We start from the raw sequence: 21,149 nt of genomic DNA, 5'->3' as shown, positions 1-21,149 counted from the left end.
GACAGACAGACATAAAGACAGATGATATGGTATGGCATGATACAATATGATAAGATAAAACATGGTATGCTACCAAGATCTCCTAGAAGAAATAAAAATTAAAGTTCATATTCCAAAGTAAGTAAAGTTGCTAGAAAACAAAGGGAAGAAAAAGAACAATGCAGAAAGTTCTCCATTTCCTTCAAGTTACTTGGAACCTTGAAGTTTCCCAAGGACAAGACCAGGAAGTCCAGGCAGGAAAGAGACTTTGTAATCTCTAGCTAAGACTCTAGGGAGTCTCAAGGGCTGGGCTGGGTAACTCAGTGCCAGAGAGCTGGCCTATCATGTGTGAGGACCTGGGTTTGGTCTACAGAACTGTAAATCAATCAATCAAAGTGACAGAAAGAAATGTTTTGAAGATAATAATTTCCAAGTGGAAGGCAGATCTGAGTACTGATAATAATGATAATAGTAAATAATGTAGCCCATTGAACTATGATATTTGATTTTCTGTAATGAAAACAGCATACTATTTTTACCAAATTTCTAAATTAGCATGAAATTAAAATGCCAATGAGAGACAATGTTGTCAAATTTGGTGAAATCATAGCACTCAGATGTTACTGGTAATGTAAGCTGTCAAAGATGTTTTGGAAAGAAATATGAAAGTTCATTGTTAAGAAAAAATATATACAATAGTAGCCTTTGGAGTAGCATAACTGCTCCTGAGAATTTAAGTGAAGAAAATTATCCCAAATTTGAAAGTTCTCTATATTTAAAAATGATTCTTATGGCATCATTTATTAATAGCACCACTGCCACCACCAACAATAAAAACAGGAAACACAAAAGTATTCCACACTAGGACAAAGGGAACTAAATTTTGCCACAATAAGCAGAGTAAGTATGATTCACAACAATTAGCTGAATATTCAAAACAGCTACTATAGAGGATTTGTAATGTTCCCAACACAAGAAAATGATAAATGTCTGAGGTGACAGATATGCCAATTGCCCTGATATTTTCATTACACATTGAATGCATGTACTAAAATGTCATGCTGTACCCCAAAAACATGTACAAGTGCTCAGGGTCAATTAAAAATGAAAATATATTTTAAAATTATCTCACTTTGGTCTCTTGGGATATAAAGCACTGACTAGCATAACTAAGAAAACATGAAAAAGCTTAGTTGATAGGCTGCTTATAAATACAAGCATATTTCCACATCACTTCTCTACTGTGTAAAAATTATGTGTGGGGTTGAATAAAAATTAAAAGAGAACAAAAACAAATGAACATTATATAATGTGTCTGGAAAGTAGAATTTTCTCATTATATTTAGAGATGCATTAATGTTTTTATAATGATGTTTGTGTGATAAACTATCATACAAATGGCTATCATTTATTGAGTTCCCATATTACACTAAGCATTGTTCATGACTTATCCTCTTTAATTCTTACAATATGCTATGAGGGAGATACTGTTAAGATCCAACTTTTAATTAAGTTTTATTTTTATTTTCAAATGAATATATGTGGAAACATTGGAAAGAGAAAACATCATAACCATGTTTATCAAGAATGAAAGTAATACCCTGCCACTCCAATTCTTTTTAATATTTTAGGTATTTTTTCTTGTGACTCGCCCATAATTCAAAATCACATGTCAACATTAGTGATTTAAAATTTTCAGCTTTAGGTATGTATTTGTTAGAATTCAGGCATCATTTCAAAATGATTATTTAAAGAGATAAGTAAAATTGATAACCCCTTTGCCAAATCCATGAAGAAGAGTACAGAGAAAGCACAAGTTACTAAAATCAGGAATGAAAAGGGGATCATCATACATATTCCACACATTTAAAAGTTATAATGAAACAAGGTGTGTAGTTACAAGGCAATGTACATGAATATTTAGAGAAATAGGAAATATCTACTGGAAAACATGATTTATTAAGACAAAAGAAAAAAGGAATAGTAAATACCAATAGTACTTCATCTAGTAAGAAATTGAAAGTTTAATTAAGACCCTCTCGTAAAGAAAATTCAAGACCCAGGTGACTTTATTGGTGGATTCTATCAAGCATTTTGGGGATATAATATCGTGTTCCCCCATTTCTTGTTCTATTTTTGCCTTTTTTTTTTCACTTTGTTTTCCTAATAAACATTTTCCATGTTCATCTCCATCTCAGCACTTGTTTCTGGAGATCCAATCTGAAAAAAAGTAAATGCAGAAGAGTTTGCACAGTAGCTTTATTCATGGCAGCTAAGACCTAGAATCAAACCAAACTCTCTCAGAAGGAGACTGAAGGAATAGTGCTCGACCATCCCTGGGATGCATTACTGATGCATGTGACAACCCAGATGAACCTCGAAATCCATATGCTGGTCCCAAGATGGAACAAAAGAGCACATGTCATTTTATACCATTTATGTAATATTAGAGAATAAACAAGAAGAGTTCAGGGAAATAGACTTCAGAAGAGTGCCAAAAGTAGGGGTTCTTCTGGGACAATGGAACATTCCTTGCTTGATTCTGGAGGTGGTTGATGGCTGTGTTTACAAGTAAAATTCATCAATCTGTATATTTAATGTCATCTTCATTTAGTTGAATGTGTGTTATACCTCAATTTAAACAACAGCAACAAAATCATAACAAACATGACAGAATTCCTGGGAGAAAGACCATAAAATGAGAAGAACATACTTGCTGTGGTCTCCTTTGTCTTTAATCCATTCCTTGACCTTTGATAACATAGGACTGTAGACATAAGAGTCTGGATGAATGAAGAATCCATGAAAGATGATGAGGCATGAAGTTAGACATGCAGCTGAGGGGCAAGTGGGAGAGACTGAAGAGCATACCTCCACAGTTATTTTTGCATTAGGTAAAAGGGGTGCAAGAAGCAGGGGATAATGTCATATTTCCATGCCAGAACATTTATCTGTCATCCCTGGAGTGAAAATTTTTTGATAAGGAACATTTTCATTGGAGAATGGTAGCAAATGTCCAGGCAGGAAGAAGAGCAAGGTCCAGAATCTGACTCAAGGTTACAGTGTGTGTGTGTGTGTGTGTGTGTGTGTGTGTGTCTGTCTGTCTGTCTGTCTGTCTGCACACATGGGTGGGGGCAGTTATTCAGAGAGATGCTGCTAATAAAGAATTATTGGACATGGCTACTCATCAGCTTGCCAAAGCCCTGCATCCTCAGAAAAAAGATGCACAGACTCAACTCCTATCAAACTAATGGATAACCACAGAATTCATTTTATGAGTTTTATCTATTCTAAAGTGTCCTCTCAGGATAAGTGAGAATATTCTTCTGCTTTGCTTGTTTATCTAGTATCAATGGACTAAGTAATTGGAGCCAAAGCTCTCATTGAAAAGACTGAAGAAAGTTTGAAATTAGAATGTAAAAACAGATCTTATCAAGAAGAAAAAAACAAACAACCCAATTTTAAAATGGGCCAAAGACCTTAGCAGACATCTCAGTAAAGAAGATAAACAGATGGCAAATAAGCATATGAAAAGATGCCCACATCAGATGTCATCAGGGAAATGCAAACTAAGAAACAAGGAGACACCATTACACTTGCACTAGAATGGAAAATCTTAGAACAGGGACAACAAACAGCCAAGAATGTGGAGCAGCAGGAACTCTGTCATTACTGGTGGGAATGCAAAATGTTTGAGCCACTTTGGAGGGGAGCTTGGCATTTAGTTACAAACCTACAGCGGGCTGCCGTGGCAGCATATGCCTAGAATCCAGCAACTCTGGAGGCTAAGGCAAAAAAAAATCACAATTTCAAAGCCAGCCTCAGCAACTTAGCAAGGCCTAAGCAACTTAGTGAGACCCTGTCTCAAAATAAAAGAAATAAAAAGAAGTGGGGATGTGTCTTTATGGTTAGGCCCCCCGGGTTTAATCCTCGATACAAAAATAAACTACCTAACTAAACTAAATACACTCTTAGTGTAACATAGAGCAATCACATTTCTTGGTATTGACCCAGAGAAGTTGAAAACGTGTGTTGAATCAAAAAAATGTTCACAAATGTTTATTGCAGCTTGTTTGTAACCTACAAACATGGAAGCAGCCAGCATATCCTTCAGTAGGTAAGTGGAGAGATAAGCAGTGGTACATCCAGACAATGGGATAGTGTTTTGCCTTTAAAGCCACAAAGAAACAGAGTAAAATTAAATGCACATGACCAAGTCAAAGAAGTCAATCAGAAAAAGGTACAGAGTACATGATGATGGCATTCTGGAACTGTCCAAACTATGGAGACAGGAAAAAGGTGAGTGATTGCCAATGGTTGAGAGTGGGGGAGGTGGCCAGGACAAGACACTTAAGGGGAGTGAAAGTCCTCTATGATATCACAGTGATGAGCACCTGTCATTATACATTTGTTTAAATCCACAGAATGGACATTGCCAAGAGTGAACCCCAATATAAACTATACTTCTTCAGTGAACAGGATGTGTCAATATAAGTTCATCAATGAGAAGAATACTCAGGGGATATTGATAAAGTGGAGGCTATGATTATGTAGGTACAAAGGACAGATGGGAACTCTTGGTACTCTCCTCTCAATTTTGTTTTCAACCTAAAACTGATCTCAAACCTCATCTCAGGCATCAGAGCAAATGTTTCAGTAGGAAATGAACAAGCCAAGTTCACGTGAAGGCCTAGAATCCTGTCAGTGATGGACTTGCCTCTTTCCTGCACCATACTCTGGCCTGGCTGTAGTGACCAAGAAGCCTATCTGTGATTTCGGTGACTTTGATGACATTGTAGCTGGACTCAGGAGGAATTTCACCTGACAATGCAGCAGAGAAACCACCACAAAATCAAATCCAGTGCCTCGTAACAGTATATTCCCAGTTCTGAGTGCAGCACATGGGCGGGGACTGCTCAGTGTCTGACTGAGGGCTCTGGGTCTGTTCCCTGGAGATGATGTGTTTGAGCTGCTCTTCAAATGCCTGCCATCCTTCAGTCAGCTGCCCCCAGCAGCTTCCTATTCTCTCCTGGAGAAAGGAAGTATGTGACATTTTGTTGCTGACTCCCTACCACCTGCAGTGGCAAGTGCAAGCCACTGGCCAGCCCAGGCGTTTACTCACTTTAGGGACAGGCAGAGGCCAGAGACTTTCCTAGACAACACCCTGCTCACTTAAAATCTAAATGGAAAAGGCATAAAAATAAGGTTTTCAGCAGTATGGAGATTGCTCAGAAAACTTGGAATGGATCCACTATTTGACCCAGCTATCCCACTCCTCAGTTTACACCCAAAGGACTTAAAAATCAGCATACTACAGTGATGCAGCCACATCAATGTTCATAGCAGCTCAATTCACAATAGCTAAATTGTGGAACCAACCTAGATGCCCTTCCATTTATGAATGATTAAGAAACTGTGGTATATATACATGATGGAATATTACTCAGCAATAAAAAAGAATAAAATTATGACATTTGCTGGTAAGTGGATGAAGTTGGAAAATATCATGCTAAGTGAAATAGGCCACACCCAAAAAATTGTTTTCTCTGATTAGTGCATGACAATATATAACAAGGCGGGGTGGTGGGGGGAAGAGAAGAATGAAGGAACTTTGTATGGTATAGAGGAAAATGGGGTGGAAGGGGGTGGAGGACAGAAAGATAGTAGAAGGAAACAGTACTACCCTATGTATATGAATGACTACATGAAGGGTGTGAATCTACATTGTGTACAACCATAGAAGTGAAAAGTTGTACCCAATTTGTGTACAATGAATCAAAATGCAGTCTGTAAAAATAAAAAAAAAACATTTTAATAAAAAAAGGCTTTGAGAAGATAATCTTATTGGAGTCAAGAAAGAGAATAATTTCTTAAATATAAACTGAAATGGAAAAGAAAAAAGTAATGCCATTTTGTTCTGACCTGACCCCGTTGTATGCTTGCTTGTAACGTTTTCAACATAGACACAACTGTATCTGTGTTGACAGTATAGTAAGAACTTCCTGTAGGATAATGACCCTGGTGCATAACAAAATGACTCTGAAATGTATAATCAAAACAATTAACTCATGTAATCATAATATCTGTCTCAACAGGGTCTTTCTGACTTACCTGTGCTCATGTGTCCTTGTGGGTTTTGTGGTTTTTGCCTTTATAAACTCTGTACTTCCAAAATTCAGGTGCTGGGAGTTCTTTGAGGTGCTAGCCTGCGCCCAGGTGCCGCTTGCCTGGCATGATCATTGAAGGACCATTTTTCCCCTTTCAGTTTGTCTCAGCATGCATGGTCATTTGGAATTCTCATGAACTCTGTAACATACACAAAAGAGAGATTGATAACACAAAATGCAATAAAATTAAGAATTTCTGGTATTAAAAGATCTTTCTAAAGATGAAAAATGTAAGCCTCACAAAGAGAGAACATTTTCCACCCATAAAACAAATGAAGAACTTTTCCCCACCATCTATAAAGGTCTTTTACCAAGCAATAAAAAAGGTAGACAGCACAATTAGAAAAATTAAAATGTTGACAGATATTTGATTAAAGATAAAGTTCAGATGGTCAATAAAATAACCATATGATAGAACACTGAATCTCATTATTACTCAGGGAATTGCAAATTAAAACCAGAAAAGTATCATTATATACTTATCTAAATGACTAAAAGAAAAAATAAATGGCAGTTTCAAGTGCAGGTGGGGAAAGTGTCACTCACTGAAAGAGGAATAGGATATGGGAACAATCTCTTATATAATGACTTTTATAATGATTTTCCCAGCCCAATTCTAAGTACACACCCTGGAGAATTGAGCATTTGTTTCCCAGAAAGTATGCTTGGGAAAACTCAGTAAAGCTTGATTATCAATGATATAAAACAGGAACATCCCAGATGCCCATCAGTTGATGAATGTGCACATACACTATGTTCAAGAAATAGTACCCTATATAAAAAACAGAGACTAATAAAGTATAGTCCCATGCCACAGAGCATGTGAAATTTGCAAATGTAATAATGGATAGGTATAAAGTAATGCACGTTTCTGAGTCTTTCATAAGTTTTTTTTTTTTTTTAAAGACAAAGGCCAATGACCTGCTCATTTAGAAGATGAGGGAGGCACCTCTGGAGGCAGTGTTCTTGGCTTTAGCTCCATCATGTTCAGACAACTCTGTGTTTATGTTTTAGACTTTTCTTCCCTATAGGCATATTCTTTTTCTCAGTAAGACAATTTTTGAAAAGTATGGTATTGGTGATTGTGTTAATTTTTGGGAGGCGCTGCCACAGGTACCTGGGACTGGGTGGCGTACAAAATGGAAATATTTTTTCTCCCAGCTCTGGAGACTGGAAGTCCAATTCAAGATGTCATCAGAGTGGGCTTTTTCTGAAGCCTGTCTCTGGACATGTTTCTCCCTGAGTTCTCACCAAGTCATCTCCATGTGCCATGTGTGCTGTCTTTATCTGTGTCCCAATCTCATAAAGACATCTGTTATCACACCCTAAGGATCCCGTTTTACCTTATTTATCCTTTGAAGGACTTATCTCCAAATGTAGTACAACTCTGAGTTTCTGGGAAGTAGAACTTGAGCAAATGAGTTTGGGGACCCATAGTTCAGCCGGGAACAATACCTAAGCATTTCTCCAAGGAGAGTTCTCTCACCTGCTCTTCCAACACCATGCTCTGCTGAAGGGGACTTCTTGGGTAGCATCAGAGTGGCTCACAGTTACACATGTTTACTAGATGCCAGGCACTGCTCCACATGTGTCACCTGCAATAGGTCCTGTAACATCATCAGCAAAGTAGGCACTTTGATTAGTCCCATTCCACGGATGATGGCACTGATGCAGAGAGGTTTTCATTATTATGGTTGATAAGACAAATGCAAATGGTCAGCCTCCAAGATCTTTTCCCAACCCCTCTACCCTCTGCTCAGTGTCCAGGTATGAATCCAGGTGGAAGAAGGACTTCCAAAGGAAATTGTGTGTGTGTGTGTGTGTGTGTGTGTGTGTGTGTGTGTATGTGCGTGTGCATGTACGTGTGGTGGGGATAGAGACAAAGACAGACAGAGGAGAGTAACTAAGAGAGAAATTCAGTATAGAAGCAGGAGGGATTGGAAAGTTCTGGGAGCTTTGTTATGCTTTGTAGGGTATTTTGCTATACTGCAGTTTATTTGCTAAAATATTCCCATGGAATGTCTTCACAGGGTGTCTGTAAGCTCACACATTGCTTTTGAAACTTTTCTCACAGGTTTGTTGTCTCTTAGGAAGTTTCCCCCAGAGGGCAGGAGAAACCTGCATAAAACGGAAAGCATTGCTCATCATTTCAGGCAATCTGTGTCTCCAGGGTCACATAGTGTTGGGAATTTGTTTTACTTCTTTGGGATCTAGTCATATAATTCCCAAATATACCTAATACTACTTTTAACAGCCTATGAAGTTTAAGACTTACTAAAACTTGGAACCTTATTAGTTTTCCCAAAACCACATTTAAATGACAACTCTTCCCATTTACCAATATTCAAAGGAGGAACTTACCAATACTCAGAACTTGAACCACTGAGGCTTCATCAAAAGCAGACACAGGAATATATAGGCACTAAAGGAGCTGCAATTATATTCCTCCTGGAGCAAAACTGTGTCTTCTATTTAAATCAAGTACAAAAATAAATAAATACATGAACAAATGCAGTTTGGGTTAGATTTTATTGAAGTACCATTTGACAATGCACCTCATTAGTTTGTGATTGGCAGCCTGGGGACTGTGTAATACGATGGCCCTAGTGAAATGATTTTAATATTTATTTGACCCCTTGGAAAACATTCTCTAACATTATTAGATATTCTTTTTTTGTTGTTGTTTTGCTTTTGTTTTCCAACAAAGTCACTCTTATTTAACTATAAGAAATTACTCTTTATTAATTAAATCACCAGGAATTTTTAGGACAAAATTTAACATTTTAATGACCACCACATCCTGGGCTCTAGGACTTGCTCTGCCTTTCCCAATTCTTAGTGGGTTTTAGAGGGAAAGACATCATTAACAAAGACGAAGTCAGATGGTTGCAGGTCCTCCTTTCCCAGTCATTGGACAAGCTGCTCAATTCTTGTCCAGAGAAGGAAAGAGCCAGTTCCTCATAAAAATCTAATAAAGAATTTGACATTGTATTATAAGATCTCTCTTAACAACTTAGATTTATCAACAATTTTGGTCCAAACTCATTGCTGCTGCTGCTTCTTTTCTTCTTCTTTATATTTTAATTTTGCAATTTACTTTTTGAGTATGTAATTTTAGTAGTCTCATTCCCTGTGCAGAAATGAATTAAACCAGTGCAAAGAAAAAACCCTCAAACTGGAACAGACTCATCTTGCTTTGGAAAGGTTCTTCCTGCTCCTCCTACACCCAAGAGATGAACACATGTCCTCCCAAAGTCCAAAGTGTTACTTTTGGCCTTGGAATGTACATAAAGGCAGTTACTCATGGGCTGATTCAAATCACCAAGAAAGGGCTGCTAGAACCACTATGTAGGTAGCCTTCTTTAGAAGTTTCTTAAAATCGACTCCTGAGAATCGTCCATGATTTTATATAAACGTTCTAAGTTCCCAACAACTTCTGCTATTCCATTTCAGGAGTTAGGCTCAGAGGAGGCATTGGAATTATCAGGAACAAGAGCACCAGCAGTGACCCCACGAGGTAGAACTTCAATAACTCCAGGCTTGACAATGATATGGGCCGTTTGGTTTCCCTTTTCCACAATGCCGACGATCCATGCTTGGTAACCCTCTCCATACTTGGAAGATTTGATTTCAGAGCAAAATTGAGCTGCTTGTTCTCTTGGCAGGCAAATTAGTAATCCCCCAGAGGTTTCAGCTAATGTTCCTTGAAGTAGTCCAAACCTCGGGCTGTCCTTGCTGATGGCAGTCATCTTGGCAATGATCAGCAGATTATGAATGACAAAGGACACCTCATTTCTTTGCTGTTTTGTGAGGTTCTGAGAGTGCCCTAAAATGCCAAAGCCTGTGATATCGGTGGCTGCATGGGCATTAAAAGTATGCATTAATCTAGCAGCAGTTCTATTCAGGGTAGCCATATTGAACATTGCTTCCTGATAGGCCAGTTCTACCTCTTCTCTGGGGATCACCATTTTTATCTTATTCCACCTTTCAGGATTATCCAGCCATTGGTGGGCATTAGCGGCCACTTGAGTGCCTAATGGTTTGGTTAACATGAGCACATTCCCTACAACTGCATTGTCAGGCATTATGAATTCATTTGGCTGACACACCACTGTGGCAACTCCACGATGAAAATCCAAGGGTTGACCACTGTTTGTTCACCTGTCACTGCTGTGCCTCCCTCCTCAGCAGCACTCCAAAAACCTTTGATCATGAGTGGTGTTACCTTTTCTAGTTCCTCCTCATTCATACTCTGGCTGACACTGGGTAACATTAACATGTTGTCACATTCAGTAATGCCCATGGTGTAGAGGTCACTCAGCACATTAGCACAAGCTATATGCCCCATCATGTAGGGATCTTCCACCAAGGGGTAAAAGAAGCCTGTGGTCTGCACCAGTGATAGGCCTCTGTGCCTCAGGGGGATGACGCAGGATCCATTCCAATGCTCAAGAATGGAAAGGTTGGGCTGGGGCCTGCCCCGGAGGTCAGGCAAGCTTCCTGGGCTGCCTCTTCCTGGCCTCCGACCAGGCCCCATTTGGGTTGGGGCCACACGTCAGGTACCGTCAGTCCAGCCAGGAGTTTGAGCAGCATCTCCTGGGGGACCTTGCAGCTTCAGCCCTTCATGCCAGAGAAGCTGGTCAGCTGCCAGCTCGGGCTGAGGCCCAACGTCTAGGGATCGAAGGGCCAGTAGCTTGAAAAGCCCCGGCCGAGAGACAAGCCCGCCGGCCCGAGGAGCCTTCCGCAGCCGGCCACAGATGCCGCAATGGCCTCTCCGCAGGCGCCCGCAGCGGCCTCCGCCATCGCGCCGGCCTGGCAGATAGAGGAGGGAGGGGTGGGAAAAAGAGGAGATGGTCCTTTTATTTTCTATTCAGGTTAATTTGAAGTAACAGTCAGACATTACCAGAAGAGCTTCTCCAAGCAGGTCTCGTGCCACAAAACTCACTGTTCACGCCGCCTTCCGGGCCTCCCTTTTAGATATTCTTTAACATTATTAGATATTCTGATTCTCTAACATTATTAGATATTCTTAGAGTGTCTGACACCCATTGTCTCTTTTTGAACTCAATTATTTTTTTTAATTTTTTCTTCTTTGTGTGAAGAAGAAAGTGGTATGAAACTGGTTAAATTTCTTTTTCTACTCTCTGTCCTTCCCTATCTTTCCTAGATAATATTTAATTTTATGCATTTCTATGTATATTTTTCTATTGAATTAGAGTTCAAGACTTTCTTCAGATGTGGACTTCTCAGTGTTTATTTCACGAAACTATATAAATTCTCTAATCATCAGATTCATTCTTCTCTTTAGTTCATGGAATTTTTCTTCTATTATTTTTGGAATATTGTTTCTGCTTCATTGGTTCTGGTGTGTTTATCAGGAATACAAAGGAGAACCGTATCAGAAGCCAGGATTTGTCGTGATGCTTGCTAAGCAGGGGAGAGCTGTCCTGGCAAAACAGTCTTTAGAAACCAAAGAAAAGTTGGGATTTTTACAGGTTTGGTGGGGGGGGGGATTATGAATTAGAGGAGTCTAAGAAGAGGAAGTATCCCAGGATTGATCAGTGTGTCAGCTCTGGAAGTGAGCTGTTAGAGAGTGTGGCTATTGCTGATGGGCTGACTCAGAACCACAAAATTCCCACTGAATGGCTGACTTTCAAAAGTGTGTCTATGGAACAGAGGTGGCTCAAGTTATTCATTTACACATGAACTCTTCACTGACACCTCCAGGTTGTCAAGTCCCCTTTTTATTTATTAGTTTTATTTTGGGTGACACTGGAGAGGAAACTCAGGGCCCACATGCTCTGGACAGGTGCTGTACCACTGATCAATACTCCCACCCGGTGTCTCAATTTACTATGGTGCTGCCCCATGAGCTACCTCTGACTGGCAGTGCAGACTGTGAGAGGACCACATGGATGCTCTGCCTCCCCATGTGCTTACTCACCTGCAGATGCAGCTCTGCAATCCCTCAGCATGGTTCCTTCTCCCTGCCTGGGAAGCCCTTGGCTGGATTCCAGCTCATAGTAAACAGGGCTTGTATAATCTCACAATTTATTAGACTACTGTGGTCCAGTAAAGTCTGATTCTCCTAGTGTGTGCCATGCTGAGCATGTTGGAGAACTGAAACAAGGAATATCTAGGGGTGGGCTTTTAGACCCTGCTCAGAGGCACTCTGAAGAGTTGCCTTGCTGCAGGAATCCTTCCTCCAAAGTTTTCAGATGACACTGCATGGAACGCTAATTGTCCTCTTATTAGATGGCTTGCCAGATGGGAGGGTGCTCATAATAGTTGCAGAAAGATACAGTGACAAGAGTAAAACCAGGTCTCACTGGACTCTGACCTCACTTGTGTGTACTTATTACAAAACTCCATTTGGAGATTTTTAATCTTTGAGAATATTTGCTACAATTGATCATTTTATAGTTTCTATTAAACACTGGCATGTGTTTTCTCTTCTGTATTATACCTTTTTTGATACAGAACTATTGTAGATGAAGTTCTTGCAAAAAATACTTTTAAATTAACCTAAATATTTGATTGAAAATTAAATTATAATTAAAATGTGAAATTTGATTAAAATGTAAACTTTTTGCAGTGTTAGGCAATTAAATGTCCAAAACCTGTTTTTGAAAAAATAGGAGAATTAAATTAGTAATATTTGTGATTATGAGTTTAATTTAACAAAAATGTAATTTCCTTTATTATGAAGTCTACATTTTCACTATGTGTTTAGAGGCACCAAGGGAAGAACTCACAGAAAACAAGAAACATTTTAACATAGTCTAAAATCTGAATGAGGATTTGCCATTGGCTGATTGGCAATGGGTAAATTAGTGAATTAAAGTTATTTGTAGCTTGAACACTTGTAGGTTTTTATTAATGAATGATAGTAATAAGTAGGGGTGGGTTCCTTCTGAGAGATATATCAATATAGACAGCTTGTTCATCCCAATTCCTAGTATTTCCTCTTTTCCTTCCCTCATTTTCAACCCCCTTTCTCTACACCCTAGGACTTTCTTACCTTTATTCTTTGTATTTTTTTTTTAACTTGGTGCATTTTATACATAAAAGTGGAAATCGCTGGGATATGTTCACACATGCACGTGGCATTAACTTGGTGCATTTCATTCTGTGGTTTCTCCCCTTTCCCATCCTTTCTCCCTCGACCTCCATCCCATTCCTCTCCTCCACTGTTCTCCTTTCTATTTTTATGAGATACTCTTTTTACAAGAAATTCCTGATTTCTCTCTAGCTTCCATGTAAGACAGAAACATTCGACCCTTGCTGTTATGATTCTGGCTTATTTCACATAGCATGCTCTCCAGTTCCATCCATTTATAAGTAAATGACATAATTTAATTCTTATTAATGGCTAAATAGAAGTCTGAATTATACATTTTTTGATATACAACTGTCATAGGTTAAGTTCTTACAAAGAATTACAATTTTTTAATTAACAGAAGCCCAGCAAGAATCAACCAGTAGGACAGCTTCATATTAAAATCTTCTGCACAGCAAAGCAAACAATTAAGAGCATGAAAAGAAAGCCTACAGAATGGAAGGAAACCTTTGTCAGAAAATAATTCAACAAACTTAACACCCAAAACAAAAAACAACAAAAGTAAAAAAAGAAACAAAAAACCCAATCAGTAGCCAAATGATAAAGACAGATATTTCTCAAAAGAAGACAGAGATATACAAATGGCCAACAAGTATGTGCAATAATGTTCAGAATCCATCCTTGGCAATTGGGGAAATGCAAATCAAAAGTGACTGAGGTTTCATCTCAATCCAGTTAGAATGGCTGTCTTCAAGAATACAAATGACAACAAACACTGATGAGGATGTGGCAAAGTTACACTTGGGCATTGTGGGTGCACCCACAAACTAAAGTAACTTGAATCTTAAATCTTGCAAGGAACCTAGGCCTCATGTCACTGCTAGATAGAAACACCAGAAGGATATCAGAAATGGTGGAGGTGGGAGGGAATCTCAGATCTAGTCCTCAATCTGTGCCTTGCACCACATGCCCTGGCTAAACTGAAAACCTGCTCTGCTTTCACCCACACATCCCCATCTATGCCAGGAATAAGCTCTGGATGAACACAATTTGCCTCCATTTCCAGGCTTGGAATTTCCAGGAGCTCTCTGGCATGGTTCCTGAGCATATTTTCTGTCTACTCCTGATGTCGTCCTGATTGGGAATGGTATGGCATTTACAGAGGGACATGGAGCCTAAAATTGGGGTTGTCCAGGCCTGAGGCCCAGGACTTGCAGGGTTAAAGCTTGGAAAGTGCAGGCTGGTTCCAGAGTGGGGTGGTTACTCTACGGAAATACCTTGCAGTATGTTCTCCAAGGACATTCCTTCCTTCCCTTCCTCCTTTTCCTTACTCTCTCCCTCCCTCCTTTCTTCCTTCTCCATTCTCTTTTGCTCCCTCCTCTCTCTTTCCCACTTCTTCCTTCTTTCTTTTCTTTTCTCTTTTCTTTTTTATCTTTTTCCCTCCTTTCCTTCCTTCCCTTCTCACCTCCTACCTCTCTCCCTTCTTTCCCTTCTCCCTTCTTTGTTCCTTCTCTTCTTCTTTCTGTCCTTTTTTTTTTTTCATTTCAGTGCTACATTTTCAGGATCATTTAAGGACAGTTTAATAATTATTTTAACTCTTCAGCTGAAAAAAAAAAAAAAAAAAGACCTGATGCAATAGCTTTGTCCCTTCCATTTCTCCAGTTAGCTTCTGTTATTTTAGTTGTTAGCCTCTGGTGAGTGATAAGAAGGTTCCAATTCCTGGGCAATAATGAGCAGCCTAGGTCCTTCAGGAACTAATGGGCATGAACCTGAAGGGAGTATCAGAATCACCGCAATACTAGTGAATTATTTTTCATAATGATTTTTCTCCCGTTCAAACCAGAAACTATACTGATGTAACATTTAATGATGGAGAAGACTAAGCTACAGTATTTTAAAACTGACAAGTTTATAAAGAAAAAATAATTTGTACGTTATTGGTGGGATGTGAATTGATATGGCCATCATGGAAAATTAGATGAAGAGTCCTGAAAAAATTAAAAAGAGAACTATCATTTGATGCAATAATTCCACTTCTGGCTATTTATCCAAAAGAATTAAAATCAGGATCTTTGAAAGATACCTGCACTCCCATATTCATGGCAGAATTATCCATGATAGCTTAAAGCAGAAAGACCTAACTGTTCATCAGGTCCATCAGTGAATGAAAGGATCAGTATAGAATGGCATAGACACCCAGTGGAGGAGTACTCAGCCATGAAAGATGGAAATCCAGACATTGGGGAAATGTGGATGAATGTGGAGGACATCGTGTTAAGTGATGAAAAGCCAGGCTCAGAACACAATGCTGCCTGGTTTCACTTACATATGGATGTAAAGTACTCACGTACTAGTGTGTTATGGGGAGAGAAAATGAGCAAATGTTGGTACAGTACAGAGATTCCATGAATTAGTTCTGGAGATCTAACATAGGACATAATGACTACAGTTGGTAACATTATATTTTAAATTAAACCCTACTAATCAGGCAGATCTTAAGTACTCTCCACAGACACACAGAAGAAAATAGTAACTATGTGAGTTAATGGATATATTGATTACCTTGGTTGTGCACAATCCTTCACAATGTATACATATATACCTTAAATACATCCAATTGATAAAACCAAATTATGTGCATGTATGAATATGGCATAATGAATCTCACTGTTATGCATAATTATGATGTATCAAGAAGTATATATGTTTCCTTTAGCAATACTTCCTCAATAAAACTGGAAAAGATTTTACAACTGGTAGAATATTTGGGGGATCAATCAGAAGAGAGTTTTTCCAATGTATCCTGCAGAACAAAGGAGCCCTCTGAAGGCAGTTTGGGGAACAAGGAAGGTGCAGAGTTTGTGGGACTCTCGGACTCCCATTTTATTCCACTTCCAATAGCCTTGGCATAACTTGATGAGTGTAATAATCTTCTGTGCAGTATTTTATTGCTTTTGATAATGTGCTTCATCTCCAAAAAATAAAAACAGGAAAAACAGAAATTCCTTCTGGAGTTGATAGGCAAGAAGAGGTACCCCTCAAAGCCAAATGGACTGGGAGAGAGCAGGGATTGTGTGTCTCTAAGCATGTTCCTTGAACTCTGTGAGACCCCTCTCACACACACTCTCTCCACTCCCAGGCTCCAGCCCACTCAGCTGAAAGAGAAAGAGTGAAGTTCTTCTCTGCAGTTATCACTGGGAGTTCCAGGATACATGTGCAGGTCCATTTGAAAGTTCAAGGCATCCATACTAGAGTAAGCTCTGTGCATGGCCTCTCTTGCAGGCATTGCAATCATGCACGCACTGTTTCTTCATAGGTTCTTGGCTATTTGCACAGACATGCTACCTTGGAGTTTCAGAGTTAGGAAATAAACACTGTATCAGGGTATGGTCTTCCCAGCCTCCTTGAAGGAAGGATGTCACTCCCCCTAATTGATCATGTCACCGCACTTATCCTGCTTCTGGAAATAGTGTCAGTAGTTCTGAACATGTGTAGCTCTGAAGCTCCTGTCAAGTGTGCTCTGCTTGAGTCTTTTCCTCCTCCTCCTCTCTCAACCTGTGGTTATTTTGTTCCAGGACTGAACCAGCAGTTGTCCTGAGCTCCCTGCCCTGTTAACCTGTCTTTAGAGACTTCTCTCTACACACTGGGTTTACATAGCCTTGTCCCTCTGTCCTAAAGTGTGGGGGTTTATAGCACCTTCCAATCTGGGGCCATGTGCAGATTTCACTAAAGTGTTATTTCCTCCCCTTTCCACGTCATTAACTGTAATATGAGCCAGTCCAGGAAGGACCACATTTCAAATTCTCCTCACAACTACAAGCTTCGCTGTCTTGACTTCTATTTCCTTAGTCACTGTTCAATCTGGAGTTTCAGAAACAATTTTTATGTAAGTGAGAAAAGAAACTAGTACTGGAATTCTGATAACTGTGCTGGAGAAAGTGAAAAGAACAGGGGCTTGAGGTCCCTTCAAAGGAACCCAGTGCACCCCTTCCTGATGGCACCTGTGGAAGGGATTTCATGGTCTCTGGGTCTCAGTTCCTAAAAATGAAACTGGAAATAATGGTACAACATTTGAAAAATTATTGTGAAGATTAAATTGCATGAGATAGAATATAAACCCTGGATGCAAGATGCCTTTTCTATGAGCATTCAGTAAAAGTTGCTTCTTCCTTTTTTCTTAAAAATTTAGTGAGGATCCAGGTTGAAGGTACTGTGCCCACATTGACTCCCCTTAACTGGAAATCCCAGTGCATGCCCCCACAGCTCCCAGCAGCTGACACATTCAACAGTGTGTCTAAGTGTTTTCACTATCTGTGGCAGCTTGTTTGACTTCCCAAGAGTCAGGTAGCAGAAGAACCAAGGCAGGGGCCTTTAACCAGTGAGCGAAGTGGGTGTGCAAATTCTCCACACCTCAACCCCTGTTTTGCTAACTCTGAGGGCTCACTCTTCACAGGTTCCTAGTTCTCCCAGCAGCTTTGAGCTCCTGATGCCACAGTAGCTTGATAAAGCATCCTTTATGCCCTGCCTTTCCTCCTCTACCCCAAGGCATCCTGAGAGCATACAGTAAATGGATGTTTGTACAGATTGCCAGCTTAATAATGAGAAAAGAACTTGGAGCCTAGTGCAGAGTGAGGTGTTGAATTAAAAAGATGTACTTCTCTGCATTTTCTTCCACCCTAGAAATGCTCAGATTCAGGATAGAGGTCTACTTGGTGAGCTCACAGTAACATTTTGCATCCATGCAGTCTGCAAAAGTGAAAATAAATAAATTAAGAAAACAAAAAATAAAAGAAAAATTAGAAAACAACTTTTAAGGTACATATTAATGCATGAGGAAATGATTGGTACTGCACAGCGTGGTATGAAAGATACTCCAAACTCTTTTCTCATTCTTCAGCTGGCAATCTGTATTGCAACTGTCTTAATTCCTTGCCTGGGAGGGAAGTATCCTCCAAGCATACATAGTCTGATCTAGAGAGAATCACCATGATAAGTAGTGGGTGAGTCAGAGACCACCAGAGGGAGCTGAGAGTAGGTAGAGCGTCTGTGATTGGCACAAATGCCTGACTCAAGAGCTTAGGATTGGGGACATCATGGCAAGATGGAGCGTAGAGGGGAGCATGAGCATGGAGAGCCAGGCTCTGGACCCGGGAAAGCTGGGGAATAGGGAGGAGGTGCCTGCACAGGGGCAGTGTCTGCAGCTCATTCTTCAGCCTGGCAACATGTGTGGCTTTGGAAGAGCCACCCAGGTCTTAGTGCTAACTATGAGCTTGGTGCCAGAGCACAGGCTCACAGAGGGGGTCGTCACTGCAGTCGCCTCACTGGGTTTGGGTAAACAGGGCAATGGTATTACAACTTGTGTGCTGCTCAGCAAGAGAGTGCCTCTGTGCCTACATGCCACCAATTTCACACAGCTGCCTCTGCTCCTTTGTGTCATAATGGTTTCGGTGAGGACTTAAGTCCTCTCCACACACAGGTATCACCCTTTCTGTGCTGCCTCTGCCATGGTTGCCTGACCTGGAGCAGAAAATAGGTTGCCTGATGTATAGTCCCTGCATGGGTACAATGCTGTCTGTTTCTAGGTCAGCTGCACCTGGTGGGGAGGGAACAGTGGTCTTGTGGTTCAAAGGGAATGCAATGCCCTATTAGGAGTTGCCATCCCTTGTGTCCCTCTCTTCAGGAAGAGAACTCAGTTGCACATAATGAAGTCAAATGGAAAGAATTAGCTGGAATCTACAGGAAGCGAGAAAAGAAATGCTGGGAACGCCATAAGAAGCTCCTTGAAGTCAGAGGAACAGAAGATCAAAGACGCCAAGAGAGATCCCCTGGCACCTTTTCCAAACCAAAAATCTGAAGCAGTAGAAACTCCACAACCCCCAACCTCGTCTTGTGATTCAACCAATGCAGCCATTGCCAAGCAGGCTCTGAAAAAGCCTCTCAAGGGAAAACAGGCCCCTCGAAAAAAAAGCTCAAGGAAAAATGCAACAGAATCGCAAACTCACAGATTTCTAACAGTCCGAAGGAGCTCCAGGAAAAGCAAGGCTGAAGTGCAGTCTGCAGAAAGGAAGAGACTTGATGAGCTGATCGAAAGCGGGAAGGAAGAAGGCATGAAGACTGACCTCCTTAATGGCAAAGGCAGGGATGTGATCGCCACCAAGCAGTTCTCCCGGGGTCACTTCATGGTGGAATACCACGGGGATCTCATTGAGATCACCGACGCCAAGAAGCAAGAGGCTCTGTATGCACAAGACCCCTCCATAGGCTGCTACATGTACTACTTTCAGTATCTGAGCAAAACCTACTGCGTGGACGGACCGGAGAGACAAACCGCCTGGGAAGACTGATCAACCACAGCCAGCGCGGGAACTGTCAGACCAAGCTGCACGACATCGATGGCGTGCCCCACCTCATCCTCATCGCCTCCTGCAACAACGCGGTGGGGGAGGAGCTGCTGTATGACTGCGGGACCGCAGCCGGGCCTCCATCGAGGCCTACCCTTGGCTGAAGCATTGACCCCGCCTCCCTGCCGTCTCCTTCTTCAAAGGACAAAAGCCCTCAAAGGGAAATTATCATTTTTTTTACATACTTAATCTTAGCGGATTACTTCAGATGTTTTTAAAGAGTATTTTCAGATGCCTTTTCAGTGTACTATTTAAATATCTGTTACAGGTTTCCAAGGTGGACTTGAACAGATGGCCTTATATTACCAAAACTTTTATATTCTACTTGTTTTTATAACTTTTTGCATACAACTTGAACGTTTGTGCTTCCGTCGCATGCATTCAAAGACTCCGCACAGGTATTAGAGGAAAGAGTCAAAGGTGACCTAGGAAGCCGGGTGTTGCCTGCCTCCAGATGAAGAGCCAGGACAGGCCCACACCCCAGCGTCTGAGGACAGGTGGGTGCAGGGCCACGCTGCCTGGACGGGATGTCTCCAAGCTCTTGTTCTCACATCTCAACAGGTGCATCTCGAAGTGTATGACTATTTTCAATACAGGTTTCACAGTAAGCTAGTCTTCCCCTCTGCTTTCCTGAAAGCTTACTGCCCATGGCCAGGGCACAGCCAGGCTGAGATGCTCTCTTCCACAGGTGGCTGCTCTTCCGGGCACCTGGAAGCATCAGGGTGGGCAGTCATCCTAGAGGTGGGCAGGGACAAGTGCTGCTCCCTGCCCCTGCAAAGGCAGGGCTTCCTGAAACTGGGTTAATTCTTTATAGAAATGTGAACATGGAGTTTATTTAAAAAAGTAATAAAAATTTTAAAAAATAAAAAAAGAAAAAAGGAAAAAACCACAGAAATAAAAGAAGAAGAAGAAGAAGAAGAAGAAGAAGAAGAAGAAGAAGAAGAAGAAGAAGAAGATCAGGAGGAATCTCTAAGATAAGATTCTGTACTTCTCCTTTGGAGGGAGAAGTACAGAAAGATTGCTTTCTTGGGAATACTGTAAAATTCAGAAGTGACAGAATTTGGGGGTTCCAGCTTGACCCCTTCTTGGCCACATGTGAACAACCCTACCTGGTCCAGTCAGTTGCTCTCTGGTCATTCCCAGGAGGAGTAGGGCTTTTTAGATTATGTGCCCCAAGAAAACTCATACAAGGAAGTTCTGACTATGATGTGATGGTATCTGGGGGGTAACTAGATAATGAGGTCATGGATGAGCTCCTCACATTGTGATTAGTGCCATATAAGAAGAGACACCAGATACCTCTCCATCTTCCTTCTCTTTCTCTGCATGTGAGGACACAGCAAGATGAAAGCTGTCAGCAAGCCAGAAAGGGTTTCTCACCAAGATCTGCATGCTGGCACTTTGATCTTGTGCTCCTGGCCTCCAAATTGTGAGAAAATAAATTTTATTTATTTAATACACATCATATGATATTTCTTAAAATGCTGAAATAAATTGGCAGGTGGATACAACGTGGTAATGGTTTTATTTGTGGTTCAGAAT

The 21,149-nt window shown here is 40.7% G+C and overlaps 2 pseudogenes; one reads left to right on the top strand and one right to left on the bottom strand.

Annotated features, from left to right (window-relative positions):
• Window positions 1-9,595: 9,595 nt before the first annotated feature.
• On the bottom strand, window positions 9,596-10,949 carry LOC124973884 (selenide, water dikinase 2-like; annotated as a pseudogene).
• A 7,695-nt stretch (window positions 10,950-18,644) lies between these two features.
• LOC124973869 (N-lysine methyltransferase KMT5A-like) lies at window positions 18,645-19,719 on the top strand (annotated as a pseudogene).
• The last annotated feature ends 1,430 nt before the right edge of the window (window positions 19,720-21,149 follow it).

The sequence above is a fragment of the Sciurus carolinensis genome, unplaced genomic scaffold (assembly GCF_902686445.1).
Source record: "Sciurus carolinensis unplaced genomic scaffold, mSciCar1.2, whole genome shotgun sequence".
Taxonomy (NCBI): Eukaryota; Metazoa; Chordata; class Mammalia; order Rodentia; family Sciuridae; genus Sciurus; species Sciurus carolinensis.
This window is presented reverse-complemented; position numbering and strand designations above follow the sequence as displayed.